Genomic DNA, 13234 nt, shown 5'->3' with positions numbered 1-13234 from the left:
ATGATTGAAATATGTATTAATTGCTAGTTCAACCCGAACCGACTTTAAGCATCGCTACGATGAAAACAACCTCATCGTATTATTTCAACAAGTCGAGCTTTATGGATAAAACATTTTATCCGTATCAGTTTTAAGTTCCATAAATATTCGTTAGACTCTAAGTCTTCCGGAAGGTGTATCAAGGTTTTAATCTTGAATCACTTATATGGAAACTAACTCGGGTTGTATTGGCATTTAGCCAACTCCGGAGTCAGGGCCCATCATCGCTTCCTTGTGTATCATAGGTATAATGTTGTCTAACAACAATATCTCGTTTGCGCACCTGAGAGGTTTGCACGAGCCTTGCCTACGTGGTTCAGCTGCAAGTTCGACCGAAGTTCATACATTTTATTGTAGAGACTTCTGTATCTGTCGCAGTAGGAAACTCTGGAATTTCTTCCAAGGTCCCTTTCCTTTGATCTGATGAAGATACTGTTTATCTCGTCGAGTTGCACTATTCTCCCACTCACCTTTTAGAAAGAACCATTCTCTTTAAAAGCACACCGTTTCGCGGCAAAACTATTTGCCTCGGTATAGTGAGGGAGGAATACCCAACATTTTGGTATAACCTACAAAGTAGCACTTGTCTCATTTGGAATAGGTTTGTAACCTTTACACAGGCCCCATATTCCAAATGTTAAGAAAAGATATAACATGGTTGGGCGTACCATACCATGGCTTCATTTCAACAGACCCGATGTAGGTCTTTTCAGTGTAAAAGCCGCAGTCTCTAAAGCATCACTTTAAAAGGGATAATGGCAAATTTATTTATGTCATCTTTGACCTTACCATGTCATAAATGGTTTGATTACATCTCCACGGACTTTCCACTTGCAGTGGTGTTCCGGGAGGTGCAAGTTTATGAAACCCCTTTCACAACTCATCAGACATTCGCTAAACATGTAACTCAAATATTCCTTTGTGCAATCAAATTGCAGAAACATAATTTTCTTGTTACAATAACTTCTACTTCATTTTTGAGAACCTTTCGAATGATTTCAAAAGATCCAGACTTACGTCTCATCAAGTAAATATCCATATATCTACTTGAGTCATTTCTGAAGATAAATAAATCCACCACTAACAACACTTATCGGACTACACACATCAAATGTATGATCACTAATAAGTTTTTTGTTCGTTCCTTATGGCCTGTGAACGGTATTTTAGTCACTTCACTTTTCGGAGGAAAGTTGCAAGTGTCAGATGATTCAAAATCAAAAAGACTTCAAAATCCATCATAATGGAATTTTCCATGCGGGTTTCTCCAATGTGACCAAATGTAGTGCCACACTTGTGTGGTATTCTTTTAGTCTTGCGACATTTAGCGTCAGTGTTATGGATGTATCATATTACCCTCAATATTCATAACATACGTCCCATCGATGATGGAAGTATGGCCCTTATGTTATTCATAATACTTAACAACAATTGTTGTTTTTATGAACAACTCTTCTGCAACAAACATTGTGCAATGGGCTAGAGTGTATGAAACGCTAAAATGAATTATGAAAGTAAACCCAGAGGTATTGTATTATTATCAATATTCATAACATACATCTCATTCATAATGAAAGTATGGCCCTTGTGTTATTCATAACATCGAACATAAAAAGTTCTCTTATGAACAACCTTCTTGCAAGATGCCTTATGCAATGGGATAGAGTTTGTAAAACTCTAAATGAATTATGAAAATAAATACAGACGGCAATACACCGATGGAAGGTATAGTAACATTTACTATGTTCCCTGTGTATACCTTAACCTCATTTCTAGCTAGTCTTTCAGGCCATAGTAGTTCTTACATCGAGTTGCAACAGAATGCAATCGAGCGGGCATTTTTGTGATGAACTCACAATACCCAAGAATTAGTGATTAACATGTTTAACCATAATTCGCAAGAACTATATCTTTGACCAGCCTTCTATACATCAAAAACTTGTATGACATTCATACATGAGCTGGATATTCCAGTCTTCTTTCCTTTTGCCTTTATACTTCTAGCAGTTTAACTTTTAGTATTTCTCCTACTCTCAGAAGAAGCACCCAACTTAAGAGTGGCATTAGCCCCGGACTTCCTAGGCGTGTAAGTCATACTAACACCCTTTGGACACTTCCTTTCTCTTTAAGTTGTTGTTTTATTCACCTTTCATTATATGACAGGCGTTCTTCTGGATCCCATTCCCAACAGTCAAATGCATAGTAAACACTTTTACTAATACTTGCAAACAAACATTGTGTTGTTTGTATCTGAAAATAATTTTCAGTTCCATGAATATCATATAACTATCCCAACTTTCGAAGTTTGGGTTTCATGGAAGCAAACATATTCCACTTGACCGTAACAGAATTCTAGCTTTTGGATCAAAGGACGAGAGTCACATGATCCATAGCATTAGCGGGAGGATACAGAAAGCATGCGATAGGACAAAGTCCTTCTCGGCACTTTTGAGGACAATCCTCATATTACGGTACCAATCGTAAAGTTTTAACCAGATATTTAACAGCTATTCAATTTTAACAGGGAAGGTGGAAACGCGAGCCATTATTCTACAACTATTTTGCATATAACACTTAGACAATGTTCATAATTAATTGCACTAAGAATTAAACATGTTAATTCAACAGTGCGCTCCCACTCAAATCAATATCTCTCAAAATTGATTGTGAGTGATACAAGACCCACATTTCAATTGTTCGCCATTGGTGTAACACCACTGATGACGAAAATCTCAACCGGTAGGCCAACTTGCCAATCACATCTCTATGTGACTCTTGTTCATCTTTCGATGCGTGTGTTCCGAGCTCATGACGGTCATGCCTGAACGTCAAGACAACCAAGTGATCTCGCTGCGAGGTCTCAACTCACCCGCCTCACACTTCTCTAATCGTTCGTACCCGTGTGACACGGCGCACCCCGAAAAGATAGGTGCCGTGACGGTGCTACACTTGGGAGAACACTAACTACTTGGTATTTTAAGTGAGAGATCACCCTAATAAAAGCGACTACCGCGCAATCAAGAAGGGTGCATCATAAGGGATAAACATCTCAGGCAATTCATAATAGCATGATATGGTATAGCCCTTTCTGACGGAGAAGTCTTTCATTTCTTCGTCTTCGGCATTCGCGTCGGTGTTCACCTTCGCGAAGATTTCCACCACCTTGTCGATCCACCAGATAATATTGCTATCTCTATAGCTAACAAAATAATGCATTACAACAAGGTTGACACGCAGGTCATTAAAGTGCAATCATATGGCTCCAACCATCATGCCGAATCATGACACGCAGGTCATGTTAATCAAATTACATCATATAGTCATCTCATACATAATCGAATTAGTATGAGCACTGCTACACCACATCATATGCACATCCTGCAAAACCAAATTAGACGCCTCTAATCGGTTTATGCAAAATTTATTTTACGTGGCTTCTAAGGTTTTGACTTAAACCGCAGCGACCAACGTTTTATCATCAAGTATGATTATTCAAGTTGCTAGATTAACATCTCGGGGTGTATGAAACACGGGATAATTAAATCTCGAGCCTCATACTAAACTTCGTCATACGCATGACCCCCGTGCAGATCATATCTGCAATGCCCTTTCATCTGCGAATTTCATCTTTCTTTTGACTACGACAGAACCCAAAGAACTGATAACACTTCCATGATCAATCAGGATCACGGATTGCCAGAACTTTGTCAAATTCCACCATGCTGTCTCGAGATTGAGCAAACGCAAATTCTAGGGAAGCAACAAGAACCTCGGGTAACAGATTTCATCTGTCACCCGCATAAATAATTTTCAGCAATAGATCTCATCTACTACCTAATTATATTATGCAATACCCATACATCTCCATGTATTCTAGATCGAAACCTGCATCTACGCATAGCACGGCTCTTGATGCCACTAAAGGGGAACGCGACAGAAAACAAAAAATTTCCGACCTACGCACCAGCCCAGGACCACTATGGAGACTGCATACATGGTTTGATCTTTTTCGTTACCGACTCGTAGCGCAGCGGGAAGTAGAGTCGATGACGATCGGCGGTGCAGATCCCCGCAGCTAGGATTTACAACCTCCCAACCGCGAGGATGTATACCCTCATATGCTCCTCAGACAGCCCTCCGGGAGGCGGTCGAACAGCCCCCCGGACGGTGTCACGGACAGCCCTTCGGGAGGACATTCGAAACTCGGACGGTCACACGGACAGCCCTTCGGGAGGCACTCACGAACTAAGACCGAAACTACGATCTCTCTACAGAGTTGCACACATACGGTGTCATCTATCCGTCAGGGCTTCGCCGTCCAGAACTAGTTCCTGCCGGAACCCAGACAGCCTTACGGCTCTACGAAACTCTTTTCGTGGGAGGGAGAGAAGAAGCCAGATAATGCATGGCATGTGTATGAGAGCAAGGGATGAGTGTGGAGGGCTGCCCCTCCACCTCTATTTATAGGAAATCCCAAGGGGGTAGGGTAGTTTCACAAAAAACCCAAAATGCACATGAATGAAGTCCTTCCACAAGGACCTAGGAGTGAAACCAAGGAACAAGAGGTTCCCCAAGGGGGGATACCCCATGTGGCCGGCCACACCCCCATGAGGGGCCCAAAAAATGGCTCCTATCCATCCATGTCATCCCCAAGATCTTTTGGAGCAAAGCCCCAAAAGGTGGCTTTCCATAAAGTAACCATAAAGCTGATTTTCACTATTCACGACGACATTTTTCAGCGTCTGATCGAACTGAAAATATTTATGTGGGCTAAGAACATTTCCAGTACCCACTAAAATGATTTTCAACGCGTTCCGAAACAATTCCGGTTTTAGTGATTTTCATCTGCGAAACGCATCTGAAGTGGCTCCGGCAGCTCCGGAACATTTCCGGTTTTTATCTCAGAAAATTCCAAAAAGCTTCCAGAATGATTCTGGCATCCTCCAAGAATTATCAGGCATGTGCCGAAACCAATTTGACTTAATGGTGTATCCCGAAACAACTTTTCGGTATCATCGAAACTTATCCGATGACCTCTCTCTGCGGTACGATTCCGCTGTCCGAAACTTTTCGGTGTCCGAAACTTTTCGGTGATTTTCTCTCAGACTCCTTGTCTAGTATTCAGCAGATAGATCACCCTTAAGCGTGTGACCCTATAGGTTCGGTGAAGTATAGACATGACCCGGAACCCCTTCCGATCAATGATCAACATCGGAGCCGTGGACACCCATATTGACCCCTATACCCACGCGAATAAATATTCAAGTGAACCTCCAGTTGCCGTGTGCTATTCCTGTTGCTTCGCGATATGTTACAAATACCCGAGGTGAGACATGTTGGCATTCCCGTGGATCAACAACTTGTCCACTATGCTAGTTACCTCGTTACCGGTATTGTTCTCTTTTCTCGTTATCGTGTTCCGGCATCCCCGTGATCAAATCACAAAGTGTCTGGCCAGACGATGATGGATACCGTAACACCGAGAGGGCCCAGAGATATCTCTCCATCGTCGGAGGAGCAAATCCCAATCTTGAGCTATCAAGTTACTTTACACACTTTTCCATGAACCCGTAAGCCGCCGTAATAGCCACCCATTTACAGATGACGTTTAACAAACCCCAAAGTTCATGAAGCAAGCATGAAGAAACTCGATACTCTCATGGTCTAAGGAATCATGCAAACGTTAACCATCTCTGTGTTATGTACCAATAAACTTGTGACGAATGAATCTCATAGCATAACATCAATCCGGGTCAATTCAACACAAATGTTCTCTTAACATTGTGCCCTCAAAGTTGCTGGCATAGACATGCCCATGTCCAGGAAAACAAAATCATCATGCAACACTTGAGCTAGTCTTAGAGGACAGACTAGGAATACTTCTTACCGTTTATTATTCCACACGTGCATTTGAGTCTTCCTCCGAGCCTCGTGGATATTGCAGACTCGAGAATCATTGCAATTATAGCATGGAACATAAACATAATTATGAACTCGGAGATAAATAATATCATTTATTATTGCCTCTAGGGCATATCTCCTACAGAGAGAACGCAGCCGCACCCCCTTCCCTGGCACAGCCCCTTCCTCCTCCAACTCCTCCTCCTCCTCCTCCATAGTGCTTGGCGAAGCCCTGCAGGAGAACCACAAGCTCCACCACCACGCCGTCGTGCTTCCGGAGTTCTCCCTCAACTTCTCCTCTCCCCTTGCTGGATCAAGAAGGAGGAGACGTCCCCGGGCTGTACGTGTGTTGAACGCGGAGGCGTCGTCCGTTCGGCGCTAGATCGGACCTTCCGCGATTTGAATCGCCGCGAGTACGACTCCATCAACCATGTTCTTGTAACGCTTCCGCTTAGCGATCTTCAAGGGTATGAAGATGCACTCCCTCTCTCTTGTTGCTAGTATCTCCTAGATTGATCTTGGTGACACGTAGGAAAATTTTGAATTATTAGTACGTTCCCTAACACTGGGTAAAACCCATATCACATTCTTCTGCCATTGCTTGCAAAATCAAATAAATCTATCGAAGCTAGGGTGCCAGGCGTATCAGAATCAGAAGAACAATCCACACTAACGTAGCCGTAAAAAAATGGCGGTTCTAATATAGATTTTTTCAATATTTCATGTTGTTAAAAAAAATCCTATGGTAGCATGGGATGATCGGCACTTTAGTATTAGTTATTGATTTGCGCATCATGCATTAACTAATATTTATTGTGCTAGAGACTTCTCTAAAGCATGCACATAAATAGATGAATGAGGGATTAGTTCCTCAGCATTTACACCATCGCGATGCAAGCTGCCGGAGCTCGCGACGACAAGGTGCTTGCCAATTACTTCTTGTTGGCACTGAAGCCCAACGTCATGTCTTGGTTGATGCACTTGCCGGCGGATTCCATCTCTTCTTGGTCGGATCTGTGCCATGAGTTTGTTGGTGCCTTCACCGGGGGCCACCAAGCTCATGGCCAGGCCAGTGATCTGCATATCATTCCCCAAAAGGAAGGGGAAACCCTGCGCAAGTACATCCAGAGGTTCAGCCGGGTGCAGTACAACATCCCCAATGTTCATCCCACCGCCGTGATCAGCGCGTTCCATCAGAACGTGCGCAACCGCAAGATGCGCGAAGAGCTGGCGATGAACAAGGTTAAGGATGTGGCCGAACTTTATGTTCTGGCCGATAGGTGCGCCCGGGCTGAAGAGGGAAGGAAGTACCCCGGCGAGGACGCCGGCGCGGAAACCGACTCTTCTGATGAAGACACCGCCTCCCCGACGAAGAAGGGCCGACGTCGCAACAGGAAACGCAAGGGCAAGACCTTGCTTGCCGTCGAGGGATCCGACAGCACCGGCGCTACCAAGAAGGCCAAGGCAGACGACCCCGGCAAGGAGATTGCCGGGCGCACTGCCTGCCGGGCCTTGGCGGCGGCCGACAAGCCAGGAAGCTCCGACAAGCAGTACTGCAAGATCCACCGCACCAAGGGCCACGACCTCGAGAACTGCCGACAAGTCGAGTTGCTTGCTAAGAAGCAAAAAGCTGAGTACGAGAGGCGGGACAAGGAGAAGGGCCAGGATGGTGCCGAGGGATCGGGCAAGAAGCGTGGCGGCCAAGGAGGCCGCCGCGGCAAGGACATCCAGCAAGAGAGGCCCGCCCGGGGCCGTGACAAGAAGGAAGAAGACGATGATCATGACGACGATGACGAGTCCGATGAGCAAGAGTTCCAGAAGGCTACGGAGGCCATGTGTGTCAATGGTGGCGCCTCGCTGCATACTTCTCACCGCCAGCTCAAGAAGTGGGTGCTAACCAAGGACCACCCTGACCGCATAACCGCGGTCGGGTGTTTGCCGTTGCCGTTGTCAGGTGAACAAGATGTTGGTCGACGGCGGGGCCGGCCTGAACATGATCTCGCCCGTTGCGATCAAAAGGCTGCAAATTCCTGATGGAGACCTCGAGGAAACGGGCACGTTTCAAGGGGTCAATCCGGGGAGGAGTCAGCCGAAGGGGAAGGTCACACTGGCCGTGACATTTGGAGGAGAGTTGAACTACAGGACGGAGAGAATCGTCTTCGATGTGGCCGAGATCCCCTTGCCCTACAACGGGATCCTTGACCGCCCAGCACTAGTCAAGTTCATGGCGGCGGCGCACTATGCCTACAACATGCTGAAGATGCCTGGGCCATTGACCATCATCTCCGTCCCCCCCCGACAAGAAGGACGCGCTGATTTGCGCCGACCAACTCTACCGGGAAGCAGTTGCAGCAGCTGCTGCCAAGGCACTTGCTCCTGCCGCTGAAGCCCCAGGAGGGAAGAAGAAGCCCGGCAAGACCTCTCGCACCCACTCCGGCAAGCGCACCTCTTCGGAGTGTTGTGCTACCGTCGAGGACGTGCGGGAGAGCTCCACCGGCCAGAGCAAGAAATCCAGAGCTGAGCCACCGCAGACCAAGAAGGTGTCCGTTAGGGAGGATGGCACGGAGGGGCTTTCACCATAAGCTCCACCCTCGACAGCAAATAGGAAGGCGTGCTCGTCACCTTCCTGCAGGCGAATGTCGACGTGTTTGCATGGCAAGCATCCGACATCCCCGGTGTTCCCATGGAGGTGATTGAGCACCACCTAGCTGTCTGTCCTCATGCGCGGCCCATCAAGCAGAAGGTCAGGAAGCAGGCTCTGGAAAGGCAGGAGTTCATCACAGAGGAGATCAGGAAGTTGGAAGCGGCGGGTTTGCTGATAGGAGTGCTCCATCCGACGTGGTTGGCCAATCCGGTGGTGGTGCGCAAGGCAAATGGGAAGTGGAGGCTGTGTATTGAATACACATATATCAATAAGGCTTGTCCCAAGGACCCCTTCACATTGCCGCGCATCGACCAGATTGTTGACTCCACGGCCGGGTTTGATCTGTTGTCATTCCTCGACGCCTACTCAGGCTACCACTAGATCTTCATGACAAGAGAGGATGAAGAGAAGACAACATTCATCACCCCATGTGGTACATATTGCTTTTTACGGATGCCTTTCGGGTTGAAGAGTGCTGGCTCGACGTTTGCAAGAGCGGTCCAAATTGGTTTTGAACCCCAGCTCCATAGAAATATGGAAGCATGCATGGATGACATAGTGGTCAAAACCAAGGACGGGGCAACTCTTGTACAAGACCTGGAAGAGACGTTTGCCAACCTGCGCAAGATCAACCTCAAGCTGAACCCTGAGAAGTGTGTCTTCGGCGTTCTGTCCGGCAAGCTTCTCGGGTTCTTTGTGTCGCAGCGCGGGATCGAGGCAAACCCAGACAAAATAAAGGCTATTGAACAGATTGAGGCGCCCAAGCGGATCAAGGACATGCGTCGGCTCACTGGCTACGTTGCCGCCATGAGCCGATTCATCTCCAAGTCCGCCGAGCGCGCCCTCCCCTTTTTACAAATCTTGAAGAAGGCAGGCCTGATGGAGTGGACCCCAGAAGCCGAGGCGGCATTGTAGGATCTGAAGAAATACCTTTCCTCCACGCCAATACTGGTTGCGCCTAAACCACAAGAGCCGTTGCTGTTGTATCTAGCGGCAACGAATCAAGTGGTCAGCGCCGCACTGGTGGCACAGAGGGAGGTCGACGAGGAGGCAGTGGCGGTAGCAGGACCGGCGGATGGCAAGCCAGAGATTCCCTCGGCAGGGCCTGGTGCCGGCAAGGCAAGGCCCTCGGCAGAGTCTGACGCCATCGAGGCGGTGCCCGCACAGTCAAGTGAAGTGGTGCAGAAGAAGAAGATGATGCAGCACCCGGTTTACTTTGTCAGCTCCCTCTTGCAGGGGGCTAGGTCGAGGTACTCCGGTGTGCAGAAATTGCTCTTCGGCCTCCTTATGGCCTCGAGGAAGCTGCGTCATTACTTCCAAGCCCACGAGATCACTGTCGTCACCCGCCTCCCGTTGCAACGGATACTGCACAACTCAGATGCGACCGGAAGGATTGCGGAATGGGCCTTGGAGTTGTCGAGCTTTGGTTTGTAGTTTGAAAGTACCTCGACAATCCAGAGCAGAGTCTTGGCGGAGTTCATTGCAGAATGGACCTCAACGCCCGACGAAGAAATTCAGGAGACCGCTCTCCCCGGCAAGGGAGCAAGCTGCGACTGGATCATGTACTTTGATGGGGCTTTCTCCCTGCAAGGCGCTGGTGCCGGTGTGCTGCTTGTCGCACCCACCGGAGAGCACCTCAAAGTATGTGATCCAGATGCACCCCAGGGAGATGTCCACAAACAACACTGCTGAATACGAGGGGCTGCTTGCCGGTCTCAGGATCGCGGCGGACCTCGAGGTGAAAAAGCTCATCGTCAGGGGTGATTCCCAGCTTGTCGTCAGACAAGTTAACAAGGATTATCAGAGTCCGTTGATGGAGGAGCGCTTCGACGGTATACAAGCAGAGCACGGTCCCTGAGCGGAGAACGACATCGCTGACTACCTGTCAAAGCGTGCTACATTCAAGCTACCTGTGGAACCAGGTACCTTTTTGCTTCGGTTAACTCAACCATCCGTCGAGCCATCAACAGAGAAGAACAAGACCAGGAAGTCAGGCCCCGGCAAGTACTTTCCCGCCGAGCCCCCAGGGGCTACCGGCAAGGGTGTTGCCACGGATCCTGAGCCTACTGAGGGACGGCTGGCTCCGGCAGGGGCCAAGCCCTGGCCGTAGAGACGGCTGCCCCCATGCCGGAAGAGATGCCTTTGGTCCTTGCTGTCGAGCCCCAGGCTCCAGCATGGACACAACATACCGTCCATTTGCTCCAGACAGGGGAACTTCCTGTGGAGCAGGAAGAAGCGGAGGTGGAACTGGTGAGGAATGTGACAGCACAGTCAGCCGTCAAGTTCTTCAAGGTACTAGTCTGCCGTTTTGGTGTGCCAAACAGAGTCAGCACCGATAATGGCACGCAGTTCACAAGCCACACCTTCATGCAATACATTCAAGACCTCGGCAACAAGGTCTGTTTTGCTTCCGTGGCACACCCACGGAGCAACGGCCAACCAGAGAGGGCAAATGCTGAAGTGTTGCAAGGCCTGAGAACGAAGACCTTTAACAAGCTGCACAAGAGTGGAAGGCGCTGGATTGATGAGTTGCTGGCGGTTCTTTGGTCGATCAGGACGACGCCAAATCGAGCCACCGGCCAGACACCCTTTGCCCTAATATATGGGGCAGAAGCAGTTCTCCCCATGGAACTCATATACGGGTCACCTCGAGTGCTCGCTTATGATGAGCTTGAGCAAGAGCAGTTGCGGCAAGATGACACAACGCTACTTGAGGAAGATCGTCTTCGGGCGGCTGTGAGAGTAGCACGCTACCAGCAGACCTTGCGCCGCTACCATAGCCGCAAGGTCCATGCCCAAAGCTTTGAGGAAGGGGACCTTGTTGTTCGGAGCGTTCAGTCGGCTAAGAATTCCAACAAGTTGACGCCGAAGTGGGAAGGCCCTTATCGGGTAATATGAGTCACCAAGCCCGGCGCAGTCCGCCTGGAGACCGAACATGCTGTCCCAGTTAGCAACTCCTAGAACATCGAGCATCTTTGCAAGTTTTACCCATAAGGCGCGGCTCGTCGGGCCTCCCGGCAAGCCACCTTTTGTACAAGCTTTGCCGGCAAGCCATGTAACCCTCTGTACAAAGCCAGGCGCAGACCCTGAGCATGAAAAAATGAAGCGCTTGCGCCCTAAGTTATAGCATGCATGCTAGGTTAAGTTTCTTCCTCGGTTAGGGTTGATAGTGCTTAGCGGTGACTAACCCCTAGCCTAGAGGTCGAATGTGCGTCTTTCTGTCCACTTTGGTTCACAGGGCACATGGACATGTCTCCTGAGCCGCTTGGGAGAATGAGGATGGACCGGCGCTCCGGCCCCGGCAGGCCAGGATAGCCGGGGGCTGAAGACACAAGGATCCAACCACGGCAAGCCAAGGTTGCCGGGGGCTGCGCATTCAGATAAGTCTTTTATCCCCTGTTATGCATTTCCGTATAGAACTGGGACATATGAAACCTCGTTTATATTCTTAAAGCCACCGTGCTCCCCTTTTCCCATACCCAAGAGATATCCCCTGGGTCGAAACTTGGTCGTAGTCGCGGTGGCAAGAGAAATGAACGAGGGGCCTAACCCTGCTTCGCCCCTGCCTCCGCCAAGAGCGTGAGAATGGCCGACCAAAGCGGGGGGACGGCAAGGCCTGTTGCCGAGCGACAATGTTTACTTAGAAATAACAAGGATTCGTCCTTGGCATGGGCCTCGCTCACGCACAAAGAACCCGGCAAGCACCCTTTTTCATTAAAAACGTCCCATACAGGTACAGTTCGTACGGAATGAAAAACTTGAGCAAGGGGATTACAAGTCTAAAAATTAATAAGTGCCCGCAGGCTTACAAACTAAAAAGAGATAAGGTGCCCGTAATCCCTTTCTTGCCCCTCTCCTCAGGAGGTGAGACAAGACAGCAGAAGGGCGAAAGGAGTGCCTAGGCGAGGTGCGAGAAGCAGAAGGCGCCAAGAGAGCATCCCGGTGCCGGCGGAGGGGCTGGAAGATGAGGAAACGACCCGACAATACGCGACGAAGGCGTCGGTGCCCGCGTACACCGAGTTGACGGCCGCCGCCCGCCTTCTTCGCCTTCTCCGGCCCTCCTACGCCAGCCGTCCAAGGAGACGACGGGGAGCGCCCCGATGGAGAGCTTGGCGAGGAAGACCCTCGGCAGGGCGCGTGGCCGAGGAAGGGGCAGCGAGGTCAGTCGAAGTCGGAGTTGGCATCCAGCCGCTCGACTCCCTCGTCGTCGCTGTCGCTGTCCTCCTCGTCACTCCCGCTTGAGGAGGAATCTTCATCGTCGGAGGAGCTCTCCATGCAGCACTTCAGGCGAGTTCCAAGGTCTCCGAAGACCTTGACGGAGATCAAGCCGCCCTCCATTAACTTGAAGTAGAGGACGAGCCCCACCGTCAAGCTATGGATGCGGGCGAACGTCTTCCATCCGCAACGGAGATACATAACATGAGGAGCGGGGAAGTCGACGTCGACCCGCGTGCCGCCGATCCCGCAGCCCCTCATGTGCAGTCTGATGGTCTGGGGCGGATCGAGCTCCATCTCCTGAGCGAAGGGGGTGGGAAGACGGAGACGACGACGCGGTGGCCGGCGCAGCTGGATGAAGAACTCGCGGGGCCGGTCCCTGACGTGACCCTCCATCATGGGAGGCAACGCTGGCAGAGGCACGGCCGCCGCGCC

This window comes from Triticum aestivum, chromosome 7D (assembly GCF_018294505.1).
Source record: "Triticum aestivum cultivar Chinese Spring chromosome 7D, IWGSC CS RefSeq v2.1, whole genome shotgun sequence".
NCBI classification, from domain to species: Eukaryota; Viridiplantae; Streptophyta; class Magnoliopsida; order Poales; family Poaceae; genus Triticum; species Triticum aestivum.
Note: the sequence above shows the minus strand (reverse complement) of the source record.